Consider the following 18,120-nt stretch of genomic DNA (forward strand, 5'->3'; position numbering starts at 1 on the left):
CAAACTTGACCTAACTGAACAAGAATTCTGGGGGACATAGGAGTGAGCGTATCTTCTTGTGTACTCCTTTCCTTGCTCCACCCCTCAATCATTTTTAGACCCTGAAGTCACTAGTCAGATCAGGGCAACCATGTGCCTTAGCATAAAAATCCAGGGCAACCATTCTTCCCTGAATGGTGCAAGGAGCCAAACCTTTAAAATGGAGGTGAACTGCAAATTGCTGCAAATGGTCCACATTCACTGAAACAGAGATTGTCCGACCACTGGGTTCAAACGGAGTTAGGTCTGTTAGGTACCCTTAAAACAGCCCCTTTATATAAGAACATTCTATCCTTGCCTTTGAATCTTCCATCTTATTTCGCTGATCTAATGAGTTCTGATTATAGAAAAGCTTTTACTCGGGCACGTTTTGATATGTTACCACGAGCCAGTTTATTAGGTCACTGTACACAAATTCTGTATCACAAGAGAGTTTGCTCTTGTGATAAAAAAATCAGTGGAGAATTTGGCACATGTAGTGCTCTATTGTCCACTATTAGACACCTATCGTGAAAGACTCCTTAACCCTATTTTACAAAAACACCCTAGTAATTCTGAACAAGAAAAACTCAAGGTTCTACTTTCCAACAGAGACAAATTTGTCACATTCCAAATGGCACACTTTATCTCTACATTGATAAAAATGAAATCTGTATCCCCTGCCTCTACAAATTAAGTCAATACTTAAGTAACTACATCTTTGGGGTTATTCCCACCATGATAGGTGCTTGCTGCTGGCATTGGTTAATGTTTTCCATCTGTCTTTGTCTTCTCCTTAGATGTCAAAATACTATATTTTAATGGAGTATGTTATATTGTTTATACCATTTTATATTGTAGGAAAGATGGTGTATGAGCCAGAATTCCCCTGGCAGCTTTTTGGGACCACTCCCAGAGAGGAAATCAGCAACTTTGCCATGGGAGGCCTCAATAAAAGGTCCAGCTACTTTTCTTTGTGCTGCCTCTTTCTGAATCTTCTTTATAACAACATCGTCCATACCCTTGACTGATTTTAAATTGTTTGCCAAAGTAGCACACTTATCACCCTGAACAAGAATCCTAAAACCACATTTGAAACTGTCTAGAGGGACATGGTAGGCAGATTTACCATGTTTAGCTCCCCCCCCCCCGAGCCTTCACCTGTGACAGCAGCTGTCCTCTCAGAAGCATAGGGGGCTGGAAATTAGGATGACTGCTCAATCAAATCCCAGCCTAGACCTTCCCTTGCCTCTATTCCTCTTTCCAGACTAGTCAAACGGGACATAATGATGGCTGTCTCCATTGATTTTATAAACATGTACATGGATGCCATAGAGCAGCTATCATACTCAGTACTGGCAAAAGTTCTCTTTTTTAAATAACTGCTCCCAGAGTCCCTGAGCCAACATAGCCAGCTAGGCTGTTGAATTTTGGGACCTGCAATCAAATATGGTAATTTCTCCAACTTCTGAATAGACTTGTATAATGATTATGCTTGGTACATAATTAGATGTGAATATCTGGGAAACAGTGCAGATGTGTTGCTGTTGGTATCTTTTGGAATAGAACTCCCACCCCACCTCCGATGACTGCATGAGAATGACAATCCCATTAGGAATACATGGAAATATGCTGTTCCAGGAAGGAGGTGTCTCTAAGTAGGTATTCCTGGTGGTAGAAGCAATAAAAATGGAAACTGAAGTGCCCAGAAATCTGAAAGGTAGTCCTGCTGAGGAGTAGAAAGCGAAAACATTAAGTGATAATTATTTTTCTACCACTTGTTAAGTTTACATCGATGCATTTCTTTAATCAAAACAGAGTTTACTCTGGCAAGAAGCAACTCTTGACCCACTTTTTATATTTCAAGTAGGAGCAATTTACAAATGGCAAATCCTCCAGCATCAGCATGTGGTTGCATGGAGTGAGTGTTTTATTTCTCTAGCACTTTGTGTGATTAGCAGCAGCAAGAATGTTTTCACCCTCCCCCCTCATCCATTAAGGCTTGCAATCATTGCAGCCATCTCCATGTTCTTATTTTGTGAGAAAGCCCTTCAGTTCTCAGATCTCCTCATATACTTTACATTTCATGGTTGTGTCAAGTTGCCTCTGACGTAGGGCCATCCCATGAATGAGCAATCTCCAAAATGTCCTGTCCTCAACAATCCTGCTCAACTATTGTAAACTCAAGCCTCTGGCTTTCTTTAGGGAATCAGTCCATCTCATATTTGGTCTCCCTCTTTTCCTGCTGCCTTCTACCTTTCCCAGCCTGGTTGTCTTTTCCAGAGAATCCTGCCTTCTCACAATGTACCCAAAGTTTCTTCTTCTGATGTTTCTTCCACCAATTTTGACTTCTCATTCATTTGAATCTAGTTCAGCTTTCTGCATGTTATATGTTCAATGCAGATTGAACATATAAAGGGATAAAATGCCCTCTTGTCTGACACCTTTGCCTATAGGAATTCTGCCTCTCCATATTCAATCCTAATGTTAGCTCCTTGTCCACAATACAAGTTACAAATCAGGATGCTCAAATGCTGAGGTACACTCATTTCTTTCAGCAGAACTGTTTCTCATGATTTGCACAGTCAAAGGCTTTGCTGTAGTCTATAAAGCAAACACTGATGTTGTTAAATGTTCCAGTACTAATATCTTCCTTTTTGGAATCGAACTTAAACACCAGGATTTTCTCACTACATATAAGGTAGAAGCCTTTGTTGCATCACCTTGAGGATAACTTTGCTTGCAAGTGAACTAAGAGTAATGGCCCTACATTTACTGAACTTCTTGGCATCTCCTTTCTTAGGGACTGGAATGTATACTGAGCATTTCTAATCTGTGGGTCATTGTTTTGTTTTCCATAGTTTTTGACATACTCTTGTTAGGATTTTAACAGATGCAGTCTTGGAACAGTGCTATCAGTATTTCATTGACAAAAAAAATATTTTAACTCCACATTCTCCTTAAAAAAGATCCAAGGCAGCTTACATCATAAAATACAATATTTAAAAGCTAAAAATAGTAATTATGCAGATATTAAAAAGAATCAAGTATATACCATACTAAAATGGTAAACAAAGTCAACACCAGAAACAGATTCATGGCAAAAATCTTTATTTTGGATAGCTTATTGGTTTTGGTATCTGGCTGTGCAGCCAGAGGTTGGGTGTTTGATTCCCCACTGTGCCTCCCTGACAGGAGCTGGGTCCCTTCCTGCTCTGCAATTCTAACATTCTAATATCTAAGTTTTTGTAGCTTGCAAATCAAAGTGTCACCATCTAGTACAAAACAATCCTATTGTTTCAGAAGTTTAAAAGACCTTGAAAGTCTTTTCTACCACTGGAAGTGCCTAAACAGAGTGGATGTATTATACTCCCTACATCTTGAGAAGATGGCATAACCTCTTGTGGATGTAATATGCAAAATATGAGTAGACTATCCTTGGTAGATGGATGCCCAGCCTTGCTTGGACACTCCAGTGTCAGAAGGCTGTCCAGCTCCTGAAGCATTCTGATTCACCAGTCTTTTAATGCTCATCAAAATGTTCTTCTTTGTGATTTTCATACTGAGTTATAGCCATGTCCTCTGGAATAAGAGAGATCAGATATGCAATAAAAGATCATCAAGATTTCTATGTGATTTTGTAATAGTTACTAAAGCTAACACATGGGATATATGTGTCAAAAAAGTGCTATGACACTTTACAAATAAAGTTTCATATGAAACAGGGCTCTTTGCAAAACATAATGCCAATTTCAAAGACATAAACTATTAAAGAATAGTTCTTTAATGCCCTTCTGAGCATGCGTGGAGTGCATTTCTATTATAATTATGAAAGCAGTAAATATATATACAGAGCTGCTTTAAACTACTCTAACATATTTATAAAATATCACTATGAAGAGGAACCCATAAAATATATACAGGATAAAATGGAGTCAAGACCTTGGGCTGACAATTACTCTTGATATTGGTGAATTTATCTGCATCTTGAGCCATTCTCTTTGCTCACAAACTTTAAACAAAACCACCATAAAACTTGGTGCCCTGGGATTGACATAGTGCAACATGATTTGGCATTATTCCCAAGGCATTACAGGAAATGCTGCTTGTCATGAATTTGGTCAAATAACATCACACTGCTGTGATGTTCACTGCTGTGAGCAGTGCAAGCCTTTAAAAGAGGTTTTAAATTAAGGAGGAAACCGCACCACCACACCAGAAGAATTAATAATTGGTGGCCGCCTTACCCCACTGTATTCCTTCCCCCTGTATTTTCTGCTGGAGGTAAATTTTACCCCTTTTACCCAAGAAGTGGTTGAAAACAGTTTTGGAAGTCCAGAAAATACCAGGGAAGACATATCAAGAGAAGTAGGAAAAGAGTTCAGTGACAGAGCACATGCTTTGCATGACAAATATCCAGTGGTGAGCCTCCAGATGTGGGTGAGAAACCGATCCCTCTGTAATCCCAGAGAACATCCACACAAGCTGTGTAAGCAATACTGAGCATGAGGAATTAATTGTAGGGATTGGATTTCTACGTTCTTATATAATTAAAAAAATCAGTTACGAGCTGACTAGGACTTAAGAGACCTGGATTTGAATCCCTGTTCAGCCATGGAAACTTGGGTGTGTGGGGTGTGAACATGGACAGGTGGCCTCATTAACAGCACCAGTCAACACTTAGTGGGCTGTGTCACCCCAACTTTCTGTGGGCAGATTGTTGGCAGGAGACACAAGAGATCCTGGAGTGGGAAGCCTGCCAGGTGGAAGTTGGAGGAACTGGGACAGATTATCTCTGGGATAGGACAGCTGGGAGTTGATTGAGAGAAAAGATCCCTGTACCAGGAAAACTGGCCAGTTGTGAGTCCTTCTGGAGGAAGCTGAGCACACATACTGAGACAAGTCATTGAGGAAACCCCCATTCCGGAGTGAGCAAGAATAGTGGGAGGAACACTGCAGATCTCAGGATCATTGAGTGAAGGAACCCAGTACTACCCTGGAGGCCATCAGGGTTAAGTCCTCATCACCTCTGCCTGTGGATATCCCACTGCCAGAGGGAGAAAGAGGAGACAATGAAGACAGGGAGATTATTATCAAGGAAAGATCATGTTGGCCATCAGCCACAGCTGTTGTGGGACTCCCTGCCTGGCTCATCATCAAAGTGTCCAACAGGTGCTACAGGCCCATCCCAAGAAACTCCTTCAGTAGGAGAGTTTGGATACCAATTGTGTTAGTTACTATAGACTGCTGAAAAGTTGAAACCCAGTTTAAAATTTCCCCTTGACAATTTGTCCAGTCGTGTCTCACTTTAGGGGGGTGTTGCTCATCCCTGTTTCCAAACCATATAGCCAGCATTTGTCCGTAGACAGTTTTCCGTGGTCACGTGGCCAGCGCAACTAGACACAGAATGCCGTTACCTTCCCACCATAGTGGTACCTATTTATCTACTCACATTTTTATATGCTTTCAAACTGCTACGTAGGTTGGTAGGAGCTGGGACAAGCAACAGGAGCTCACTCCATCGTGTGGATTGGAAGTGCTGATCTTTCGACCTTGCAGCCCAAAGGCTTTTTGTGGTTTAACCCACGGTGTCACCACATCCATTTAAACCCAGTTTAATCCAGTTTAATAACCCCTGTTTGTTACAGCACATCCATCAATTTACTGTGGTGAAGAACCAAAAGTAGTAGAGTAAGTTGAATCCGATATGCAGATGATACCACTCTGATGGCGGAAAGTGAGGAGGAACTAAAGAACCTTGTAATGAGGGTGAAAGATGAGAGTGCAAAAAACGGTCTGAAGCTCAACATCAAAAAAAACTAAGATCATGGCCACTGGTCCCATCACCTCCTGGGAAATAGAAGGGGAAGATATGGAGGCAGTGACAGATTTTATTTTCCTGGGCTCCATGATCACTGCAGATGGAGACAGCAGCCCCGAAATTAAAAGACGCCTGCTTCTTGGGAGGAAAGCAATGACAAACCTTGACAGCATCTTAAAAAGCAGAGACATCACCTTGCCAACAAAAGTCCGAATAGTCAAAGCTATGGTTTTTCCTGTAGTGTTGTATGGAAGTGAGAGCTGGACCATAAAGAAAGCTGACCGCCGAAGAATTGATGCCTTTGAATTGTGGTGCTGGAGGAGACTCTTGAGAGTTCCCTGGACTGCAAAGAGAACAAACCTATCAATTCTAAAGGAAATCAACCCCGAGTGCTCATTGGAAGGACAGATCCTGAAGCTGAGGCTCCAGTACTTTGGCCATCTCATGAGAAAAGAAGACTCCTTGGAAAAGACTTTGATGTTGGGAAAGTGTGAAGGCAAGAGGAGAAGGGGACGACCGAGGATGAGATGGTTGGACAGTGTCATCGAAGCAACCAACATGAATTTGACACAACTCCGGGAGACGGTGGAAGATAGGAGGGCCTGGCGTGCTCTGGTCCATGAGGTCACGAAGAGTCGGACACGACTAAACGACTGAACAAGCAAACAAAAGTTGAATCCAGAAGACTGAGGTGACTGAATGTTGGTTGCATTGAGGTCCATGGGATTCTTTGGTCATGACTGCAAGAAGCTCTTTACTGGGGCAGGATGACATCCCTCTGAAATCTTGGGATGAGTCATCGTCCTGTCCCAGTCCTTGAGCTGGTCATGGACAACCTTAATACGCTTCTATTTTAGTGGGAATCAAGTGCATCTAAAACAGTGAAGGCTGAAACCCAGTTTGTGAAAGATTATGTCAAATAATACTTGTAAGTCTTCAAGGTGCAACACAACATTTTGCTGTCTCAACTGCAGCAGACTAACACAGCTGCCCCTGGGGATGGGAGATACATCAAGCTCAGTTTAGCCAACAGATGTACTTTGTGGGAGGAACCTCCCAGGCCCATTTCTCTGCCAGCAGTTCCTTGTCTTCAAAAGTTGGTGGGTGGGGGCTCCCAGGCATCTAGAGTAGATTTTTGCAGACATGGTGGGCTGCAGGGGAAATTCTTGCAAATAATTTCCTCTGTGGTGCTCCACAGAGGTAAACATGTCCTGAATCAAAACTCTTCTACAAAAAGAAAGAGAGCTTTCTCAGGGATCAATCAAAATCTGTGAATTTATCAATAGATCCATTCACCTTGGGTTTGCAGTCAGTTTTCATCAAACCTAGAGTGGATCCAGTGCAATATTTGATATTCATTCTGTCATTATGGCAGATATGTTATGATTTCATTATTGTAATAATATGATCTGAGGTAAAAATGGCCTGGGTAAGCAGCACATTATTTAAGAATTAATCAAAGAAGGTTCCCGAGGCCCAAATTACCAAGGGATGATGCTTCTGGAGATTTTTGAAGCATATTAAAGTAGGAAAAGCAGTCATGATTTCGTGGCTGCTGTCACCATCTGCAGTGATCACGGAGCCCAAGAAAGTAAAATCTGTCACTGCCTCCATATCCTCCCCTTCTGTTTCCCAGGAGGTGATGGGACCAGTGGCCATGATTTTAGTTTTTTTGATGTTGAGCTTCAGACCGTTTTTTGCACTCTCCTCTTTCACCCTCATTAAGAGGTTCTTAAATTCTTCCTCACTTTCTGCCATCAGAGTGGTATTATCTGCATATCTGAAGTTGTTGATATTTCTTCCAGCAATCTTAATTCCTGCTTGGGATTCCTCCAGTCCAGCCTTCTGCATGATGTATTCTGCATATAAGTTAAATAAGCAGGGAGACAATATACAGCCTTGTCGTACTCCTTTCCCAATTTTGAACCAATCCGTTGTTCCATATCCAGTTCTAACTGTTGCTTCCTGTCCCACATATAGGTTTCTCAGGAGATGGATAAGGTGGTCAGACACTCCCATTTCTTTAAGAACTTGCCATAGTTTGTTTTGGTCCACATGGTCAAAGGGTTTTGTGTAGTTAATGAAGCAGAAGTAGATGTTTTTCTGGAACTCTCTGGCTTTCTCCATAATCCAGTGCATGTTAGCAATTTGGTCTCTAGTTCCTCTGCCCCTTCGAAATCCAGCTTGTACTTCTGGGAATTTTCAGTCCAAATACTGATGAAGCCTACCATGTAGGATTTTGAGCATAACCTTGCTAGTTTGTGAAATTAGAGCAATTATACGGTAGTTGGAGCATTCTTTGGCACTACCCTTCTTTGGGATTGTGATGTAGACTGATCTTTTCCAATCCACTGCTGAGTTTTCCAAACTTGCTGGCATATTGAGTGTAGCACCATAACAGTATCATCTTTTAAGATTTTAAATAGTTTGCCTGGAATGTCATCACCTCCACTCGCCTTGTTGTTAGCCATGCTTTCTAAGGCCCACCTGAATTCACTCCCCAGGATGTCTGGCTCATGGTCAGCAACCACACTATCTGGGTGGGCTGGGACATCCAGATCTTTCTGTTATAATTCCTTTGAGTATTCTTGCCACCTCTTCTTGATGTCTTCTGCTTCTGTTAGGTCTGTACTATTTTTGTCCTTTATCATGTCCATCGTTGCACAAACAGTTCTTTTACCATCTCCAATTTTCCTGAACAAATCTCTGGTTTTCCATTTCTATTATTTTCCTCTATTTTTTTTTTTTTTGCACTGTTCATTTAAGAAGGCCCTCTTGTCTCTCCTTGTTATTCTTTGGAAGTCAGCATTCAATTTTCTGTAACTTTCCCTAGCATTTTGTTTCCCTTCTCTTCTCTGCTATTTGTAAGGCCTCGTTGGACAGCCACTTTGCTTTCTTGCATTTCCTTTTCCTTGGGATGGTTTTTGTTGTGCCTCCTGTACAATGTTACAAGCCTTCATCCATAATTCTTCAGGCATTCTGTCCACCAAATCGAGTTCCTTAAATCTGTTCTTCACTTCCACTGTGTATTCATAAGGGATTTGATTTAGATTATACCTGACTAGCCCAGTGGTTTTTCCTACTTTCTTCACTTTAAGCTTGATTTTTTTCTATAAGAGGCTGATGATCAGAGCCACAATCAGCTCCAGGTCTTGTTTTTGCTGACTCTATAGAGCTTCTCCATCTTTGGCTGCAGAGAACATAATCTGATTTCGGTATTGCCCATCTGGTGATGTCCATGTGTAGAGTCGTCTCTTGTGTTGTTGGAAAAGAGTGTTTGTCATGACCGGCTTGTTCTCTTCGCAATATTCTATTAGCCTTTGCCCTGCTTTGTTTTGAACTTCAAGGCCAAACTTCCCTGTTGTTCCTTTTATTTCTTGACTCCCTACTTTAGCATTCCAATTCCCTATAATGAGAAGAACATCTTTCTTTGGTGTCAGTTCTAGAAGGTGTTGTAAGTCTTCATAGGTCAATATCAGCCTCTTCAGCACAGGTGGTTGGTGCATAAACTTGGATTACTGTGAAAGGTCTGCTTTGGATTCGTATTGAAATCATTCTATCATTTTTGAGATTATATCCCATTACAACTTTTCCCACTCTTTTATTGAGTATGAGGGCTACTCAATTTCTTGTATGGGATTCTTGCCCACAATAGTAGATATGATAATCATCTGAATTGAATTCACCCATTCCCATCTATTTTAGTTCACTGACACCCAGCATGTCAATGTTTATTCTTGCTATCTCCTGTTTGACCACCTCCAGCTTACCAAGGTTCATTGATCCATTCCAGGTTCCTATGTAGTATTTTTCTTTGCAACATTGGACTTTCCTTTCACTTCCAGGCACGTCTGCAGCTGAGGGTCCTTTTGGCTTTGGCCCAACCACTTCATTAGCTCTGGAGCTACTTGTACTTGTCCTCCACTCATCCTCAGTAGGATGTCGGATGCCTTCTGACCTGATGGGCTCATCTTCCAATGTCATATCTTGTAGCCTTTTGTTTCTGCCCATGGTGTTTTCTTGGCAAAAATACTGGAGTAGCTTGCCAGTTCCTGCTCCAGTTGGATCACATTTAGTCAGAACTCTCCACTATGACCTGTCTGTCTTGGGTGTCCCTGCATGGCATACTCCATAACTCTCTGAATTACTCAGTCCCTTCACCACAGCAAGGCAGCAATCTATGGAGGGGCCTTCTTCAGTACCAGTAACTAAATTTCAGTTCTCTTTTTCTTCTCAGTCCAAATTAATTCTTCATCTTTGGCTTTATATCTGTGGTTTGGTAGGTGTGAATCTTGGTCTCAGTGTTGTTTTTGAGAATTTTACTGAGCAGTGGCATTCTATTTATGCCACCCGAGGGCAAATAGTACTTTAAGAGTTATACATTTGATTTGCATGGGTGTAATAACTATCCAGGCACCCATTTCAGAAAGATTGGGCATTTATCATTCAGCAAGCTTTTCATATGCATATAGAGCAGATTTTTCCTTCATAAAATTGTAACTTGGTTCAGATAATTGTATCTGAAATGGGAATAGTATTTCTGAAGAAAACTGCATATGCCTTAATATTTTATAGCACATACCTATTCAATGCTACATTTTGAAAGTATTAAATTTGATGTGGGGAAGATTCTTATGCAAAATTCATGTAAATTTTAGAGGACTGAAAATTCTGTAAAAATTCATTCCACTATTGGTTATATGTGGCCAATCCATGTTGTGGTTGTATGGATTGTATTGATAATGTATTGCATATATGAGAAAGCTCATATTTTCCAAAACCTTCCAAATCCAGAATGCTGTTCACTCACTACATGGATAGGATTACTTGTTACAGAAAACAGGAATATGGCCTCCATCCTTTCCACTGTATCCTTATCACTTCTTCCAGCACCCTTCCATTCATTGGTGGGCATCTTACCTAATAGCTATGATGTATGGAGGACGTGGTGGTGCTGTGGGCTAAACCGCAGAAGCCTGTGCTGCAGGGTCAGAAGACCAGCAGTCGTAAGATCGTATCCATGGAATGGAATGAGCTCCCGTCGCTTTGTCCCAGCTCCTCACCAACCTAGCAGTTCGAAAGCATGTAAATGCGAGTAGATAAATAGGTACCATCTCAGTGGGAAGGTAAAACAACGTTCCCTAGTCACGGTGGCCATGTGACAATTGAAAACTGTCTTCGGACAGGCGCTGGCTCTACGGCTTGAAAAGCGGGATGAGCACCGCCCCCTAAAGTTGGACACGACTGGACTGAAAATGTTAAGGCGAGCCCTTACCTTTACCTTTTTAACTTTTCATATCTCCACACTATTTGTCCCTGTGGATACTACAATGTGGTAGTATCTACATTGGAGTTCTATGACAGGATTCAATCATCTCCCCTTTGCTGTTTAAAATCTATATCAGTGCGCTCTGGGAGGTCATTTGGATATTTGGAATGTGCTGCCACCAGTACGCTGGTGACAAGCAACTCTATCTCTCCTTTTCCTCTTCAGCAGGGGAAGCTGTACAGACTCTAGAGCATTACCGGGGCGTGGTAATGGACTGGACACGGGCAAATAGAAACTTGGCTGTAGAAACAGATGGTAGGGTTGTAAAAGAGGGACAGGCTCAACAGAGGAGTTAATAGCTCAAAGGATTCTTAGTAGCTTCAATAAAGCAAGATTCTTCTCTTACACTTTGACCTATCTTGAATATTGGAAATTGTTTGCAGAGTTATTAGGGTATTGGTTATATCTGTTGCATGTGGTGCTCCTGTAATTATTATTATCATTTATTAGTTACATTTATATTCCATTTTTATTGCTCAAGACTTTATAGTTACCCTCTTCATCCTCAAGAGAAGCATACTGTATGTGGGAAATCAAACACAGATAGAGAGACTGAAGTGAGTTTCATGGCTCAGTGAGAACTTCAGCCTGGCTTTTCTAAGCTGCCCAGAGACCTTTGGGTAGAGTGGGCGGCATATAAATTAAATAAATAAATTAAATAAATAAATAAATAAATAAGTTCCTATTCAGCATTCTAAATAGAACACCATAGACATTCTGGAGAATGGTTGTGGCAGTGATTTGTGAAGAGTAGATCTAGAACTGCCATTTGACCTGTAGCTTCATTGCCTTTCAGGGTTTTTTTGAAAAATAATACTATCAAGGTATTAAGCTCATTAGATGCTGCAGATTTACTATTGAGAATGCTCTGAGACAGACCCGGGCAAAATGCGGCCCTCCAGATGTTGCTGAACTGCAACTCTCAGCAATCCTAGCCCACACAGCCAATAGTGAGGATTGCTGAGAGTTGCAGTTCAGCAACATCTGGAGGGCCACATTTTGCCCAGGTCTGCTCTGAGAGCAAGAGAGATCTCTGAAGACTGGAAATCAGCAAATGTGGTCCTTGTCCTCAAATATGGGGTGTGTGCAGGGGAAGATCTGGGCAGTTACTGACTAGACAGCCTGAAGTAATTAAGCAGTGGCTGACTGAGCACTTACACAAGAACACTGATTATTAAGACCTAGTTTCCCAAGAAGAAGTCATGTTTGATCATCTTATTTTCTTTCTTTCCTCACTTTCTTTCACAGTAATTCAAGTTTGATAAATAACAAGAGTGCTATGGATGTAGTCTTGATTTCTACACAGTTTATGACAACAAGGTCATTATGTTCTTTGGCCAAAATGGTAAAATCTAGGCTGCACTGGAAAAAAACCTGATAAAACAACACTAGGCTGCATCAGCAAAAATATAGTGAGAAGAGATCAAGAGAAGAGAACCACTCTTCTGTGCTTTGGTCAGACCTCATCTGAAATACAGAGCACCACCATTAAAGAAAACTGAGGGTGCTGAGCAATTTGAGCATGATGAAGTGAAGACTGAGATAAAATACCTCTTCAAATGCTTGAAGGGCTGTCACATGGATAAAGCCTGCTTTTTGCAGCTTCAGAAGATGGGACCCGAAGTGAAAGATTTATATACAGGAGATGAAAATTTGGCCATGAGGAGCAATCAACTACTTCTGATAGTGGTCTTTCCCCTGTAGAAATTTTTAAAGCAATGTTGAATGATTCTTTGTGAAAGATGCTTTAGCTGTTGATCTCCTGCTTTGTCAGGGGATTGGACTCATGGCCAGTGTGGCCCCTTCTAACTCTACAGTTCAATCATTTGACCAGATTCTGAAAGCTTACACTGTTGATTATGTAGGAGCAGCTGCAAAAAGCATGGCATGCAATGCTACTTAAGAAAGCAAAGTGTGTTGCTTATATACTGCCCCTTAGTGTATAAAACTCTCTCTGGGTGGGGTGGTTTACAACTTAATTATGCAGGCTACAAATTCATTCACACACACACACACACACACACACACACAGAGAGAGAGGGGGGGGGGAGAGAGAGAGAGAGAGAGAGAGAGAGAGAGAGCAGTGGCTGGTACTCAGTTTACAGACCTTGGAAAGATTTATTTATTTATTTATTTATTTAATTTATATCCCGCCTATCTAGTCCAATGGACTACTCTAGGCGGCCAACAACAAATATAAAGTATAATAAAATAAAACAACAGATTACAGAAGAATTAGAATAAAGAAACAATAAAAGGGAAAGAAAATCAAAAATAATCTGGTGAGAAGGCCTGCCGAAACATCCAGGTTTTTAATAGATTCTTAAAGGTGCCCAGTGAGGGAGCTCCGCGAATACCAGGAGGTAAGTTGTTCCACAAGCGAGGAGCCACTGCCGAGAAGGCCCTATTTCTTGTTTTCTCTTTCCGGGCCTCCCTCGGCGTTAAGCTCCTCAGCCTCACCTCCTGGCTCGCCCGTGTGATCCGGGTAGAACTTGGTGGGAATAGGCGTTCCGCCAGGTATCGAGGCCCTAAACCGTTTAGGGCTTTATACGTAAGTATTAACACTTTGAAGTCGATGCGGAACCTGATGGGCAGCCAATGCAATGCAGCCAGAGTGGGCGAAATATGTTGGAATTTTTTCACTCCACTGAGTAATCTGGCCGCCGCATTCTGCACCACCTGTAATTTCCGCAGCAATCTCAAAGGAAGCCCCACGTAGAGCGCATTACAGTGGTCTAATCTTGAGATTACGAGCGCGTGTACTAAGGTAGTGAGCGCCCCCACTTCCAGGTAGGGCCGCAGCTGGGCTATCCGCCTGAGATGAAAAAAGGCGGTGCGGACCACCGATGCCACCTGTGATTCCATGGAAAGCACCGGGTCCAGATGAATCCCCAAGCTGCGTACCCCATCCTTTGCAGGGAGAGTCACCCCCCCGAAAGAGAGGGAGTTTCCCAGAGCCCCGACTGTGGGAGGGCCCACCCTCAGTACTTCCGTCTTGTCCGGGTTCAGCCTAAGCCCGTTCTCCTGCATCCATTCCAGTATAGTCCCCAGGCAGCGCTGAAGGCACAGGACGGCTTCTCCTGTAGTTGGCAAAAAGGAGATGTAGAGCTGCGTGTCATCCGCATACTGGTGACACGAAGCACCACACCCCCTGATGACCCCACCCAGCGGCCTCATATAGATGTTAAATAGCATTGGGGAGATAATCGACCCCTGTGGAACCCCACAATTGAGGCGCCACGGGGCCGAGACTCTCTCCCCAAGCTGGACTCTCTGGGGACGGTCCTCCAAGAAGGAACGGAGCCAGGACAATGCCAGGCCACCTATTCCCAACTCGGAGAGCCTCCCCAGGAGGATACCGTGGTCAATGGTATCAAAGGCCGCTGAGATGTCGAGGAGGACCAACAGGGACACTTTGCCCCTATCGGCCTCCCTCAATAGGTCATCACACAGGGCGACCAAAGCCGTTTCTGTGCCGTGGCGCGGCCTGAAGCCCGACTGGAATGGATCCAGGGCATCTGTTTCATCCAGGAGCGCCTGAAGCTGGTCGGCCACCACCCTCTCGACTACCTTGCTAAGGAAAGAAACATTGGCGACGGGCCTGTAATTGCCAATTTCGTCCGCCGCCAAACTAGGTTTCTTCCTAATGGGCCTAATGAGTGTCTCCTTCAGGGCAGATGGAAACCTGCCCTCAAGGAGAGACCCATTTATTATAGCCGTGGCCCATTCCGTTGTTAGCGGCCTGGCTGCTTTGATTAGCCAGGCCGGGCAAGGGTCCAAAGAGGAGGTGGTGGCACGACAGCGGTCGAGCGCCCTGGAGACAGTGTCAGGCGTAACAGGCTGAAAGGTGTCCAAAATCACCGGACAAGACGGAGCGCTGGACATCTCAGCTCGACTCACTGTACTCAAAAAGGGTGAGAGGTCCCGGCGGATGGCCTCCACTTTTGATTTAAAAAATGCTGCAAATTGGTCCGGCGAGAAACTAGGGGGAGGCCCATCGCCCGGACCAATTCCGGAAAGGTCGCGTACTATACGGAATAACTCCGCCTGCTGGTTGGACGCCTCGCTTATCCGGTTAGCGAGGTATGATCTACTAGCAGCCTTTACCTTAGCAAGATAAAGGTTAGTAGCGACCCTGACAGCTATCCTATTAAAATCCGTCGGGGCCTTTCTCCATTTGCGCTCTAGCCGTCTCCTGACCCGCTTCCTCGCCCGGAGGTCCCGGTTAAACCAGGGGGCCGGGCGGTCTCTGCGGCGGAGAGGGCGTTTAGGTGCGATCATGTCAACAGCCCTAGTCGCGGCAGCAAACCAGCCATCTACCAGAGCCTCGACAGGAGCGCCAGCCAGGTCAGCCATAATACCTCTCATGGCATCCTGGAATCCAACCGGATCCAGTAGCCTTCGAGGGCGGACCATAACAATAGATCCCTGCTCCCTGCAGGGGGGGAGAGCCATTTTAATGGTACACTTTATTAGGTGGTGATCCGACCATGACAAGGGTACCGACTCAAGGTCAGTCACCATCGGACCACTCTCACTCCCATTGGTAGAAAAAACCAGGTCAAGTGTGTGACCCCCCACGTGAGTGGGGCCGTTGACATGTTGGGACATGTTCAAGAAGGCCATGGTCTCCAAGAACTCAAGAGCTGGACCAGAGGTCTCCGCCCCCGCATGCACGTTGAAATCCCCCAGAACCAATAGGTTCGGGGAACCCAACAGTGCCGCGGAGACGAAGTCCACCAGCTCCGGTAGGGAGGTGGCTGGGTCGCGGGGAGCACGGTAGCCCAGCAAGATCCCAATACCATCCCTGGCCCCGATAGACACGTGGAGGGCCTCAAGACCCGGCTTTATCACCGAGGAGCGCCTAGTGACCTCCAAGGTTGATTTATGGACAATGGCTACTCCCCCCCCCCGACCCTCCAGTCTACCCTGGTGTTGGACAGCATAACCGGGCGGACAGATGAGAGCTAGAGGGGGACCCCCCTCTCCGCCAATCCAAGTTTCGGTTATGCAAGCCAGGTCTGCATCCTCCTCCAGGATAAGGTCTTGAATTACCTGGGCCTTATTGGATACAGACCTGGCGTTCAACAACACCAGGTGTAGAGTGGAAGGCTGGCTGGTCTGGTTACCTCGATGCTGGGGGCTGGTCTCCGTCTCAGAACAAGGAACAGCCTTCAAACATCTGTCCCTAGTTCTTCTAACACGAGCAGGGACGGAGCCAACGCCATATTTCCCCCTACCCGTAATCACAGAAATATTCTGGGGCCCCTCACTGGGAGGGCAGGCCTTCCATACCATATCAGGGGGGGGGGGAGAAGAAAAGGAAAAAAAAAAAAAAAAAAAAAAAGAAGAGAAAAAAGAAAATACAACTAAGTACAAACAATCAAATTAACCCAAAATAAATAACTTATACAAATTATAAAATAAACAAATTAATCTAACTAACAATAATAATAATATCAAATAAACAAACATTTAAAAAAAATATAAGGAGGAAGAAAAAAAAACCAACTAAATACGAACAATCAAATTAACCCAGAATAAATAACTTATACAATTATAAAATAAACAAAATTAATCTAACTAAGAATAATAATAGTATCAAATAAACAAACATTTAAGAAAAAAAAAAAAAACCACAGAATAATAACTAAGTGACTACAGAATTCCCCCAAATGCTATCCCCCACATATAATCAAATGCTGTTTTTCTCTGCTGATTGATTTTGTCCCTTTAGGTGATACCAGAGTCAGTGGCGTTTCATTAACAAAGCAGGAGTCCCAGATCACAGTAACCGGCTCAGAGGTCTCGATATTGTCACTAAGCAGGGTCACAAGCGCTAACAGGCAAGCTGGAGAAAGCTTGGACCCTGCCATTTCCCCCCTTAAGAATCCAGTTGGGGGGAGATCAAATGGCAGCAAGCAGACGGAGGCAGAGAAGCAGACAAGGGAAGAAGGGGCTGGGAGGGGAATCTCCAACATGGCGCCCGCGCTCCCACGCTCCGGCAGCCTCTCGGCTCCCGCTGGTTCTTGCAGGATCTTGCACCCTCTCGGCTGCCCCCAGCCCCAACAGTCCGTCCAGCCGCGCCTCCAAGGTCCCCAATCTCCAGAGGACGCTCCGTTCCTCCACCAACTCCACCGGAGGAAAACACCTCCCAGGCAAGCGGGGAACCCCCAAGCACCTCCAGGCCGCTGCCCACCACCTCTCCGCAGGCAGACCCGGCGTCCCGTGCTCCGCGCTCGCCCGCAGCGGCGTCCGTCTGCAGCGCCAGGCACCCAGGGCCAAGATCTCTCCAGCGCGGCGAGGTTCGTCTCCAGGAAGAGGGGGGGGCGTTCGTTGCTAACCGCAGATCCTCTCCCCTCCAGCGATCGCCTCCGCACCAGCCCGTTGCCCGCCGCTTTCCTAGTCCTCCAAGCCCAGCAGGAGACCGGAGGAGCCCTCTCCCTGCTCCTGCTCCAACTCCGATCCCCGCTTATGAGCTCTTGGTCCGGAACGCGGCTCCTGCTTCTCGCCAGGAAGCGTCAGCAGTATGTGTGGGGGAAGGCAGGGGGAAAATGAACAAAGAAAATAAACAGAGAAAGTTAGAGAGAAGTGAGAGAGAAAAATAAAAAATAAAAAAAAAGAAGTGTTAGAGTGTTGGGGGAAAGGAAAGGAAGAAAGAAGGAAGACCAAGAGGCAAACCGAGGCAACAAAAAAGACACGGAGGCAGCGGAGAAACGCGCTAGCCGTCCGTCATCGGCGCCATCTTAGCCCCTTGGAATGGAATGGAAGGTTGAGTCAACCTTGAGCCAGCTACCAGAATACATTGGGATCAAACTCAGGCCATGAGCAGAGTCTTCAGTGCAGTGGGCCAGTTACAGAATTATCTGTAAGTTTCCTGGATAACTTGTGTAAGTGGGCAGCATATACAGCCCTGGCCAAAAATATTGGCACCCTTGCAATTCTGTCAGAA

Source organism: Pogona vitticeps, chromosome 2 (assembly GCF_051106095.1).
Source record: "Pogona vitticeps strain Pit_001003342236 chromosome 2, PviZW2.1, whole genome shotgun sequence".
Lineage (NCBI taxonomy): Eukaryota > Metazoa > Chordata > Lepidosauria > Squamata > Agamidae > Pogona > Pogona vitticeps.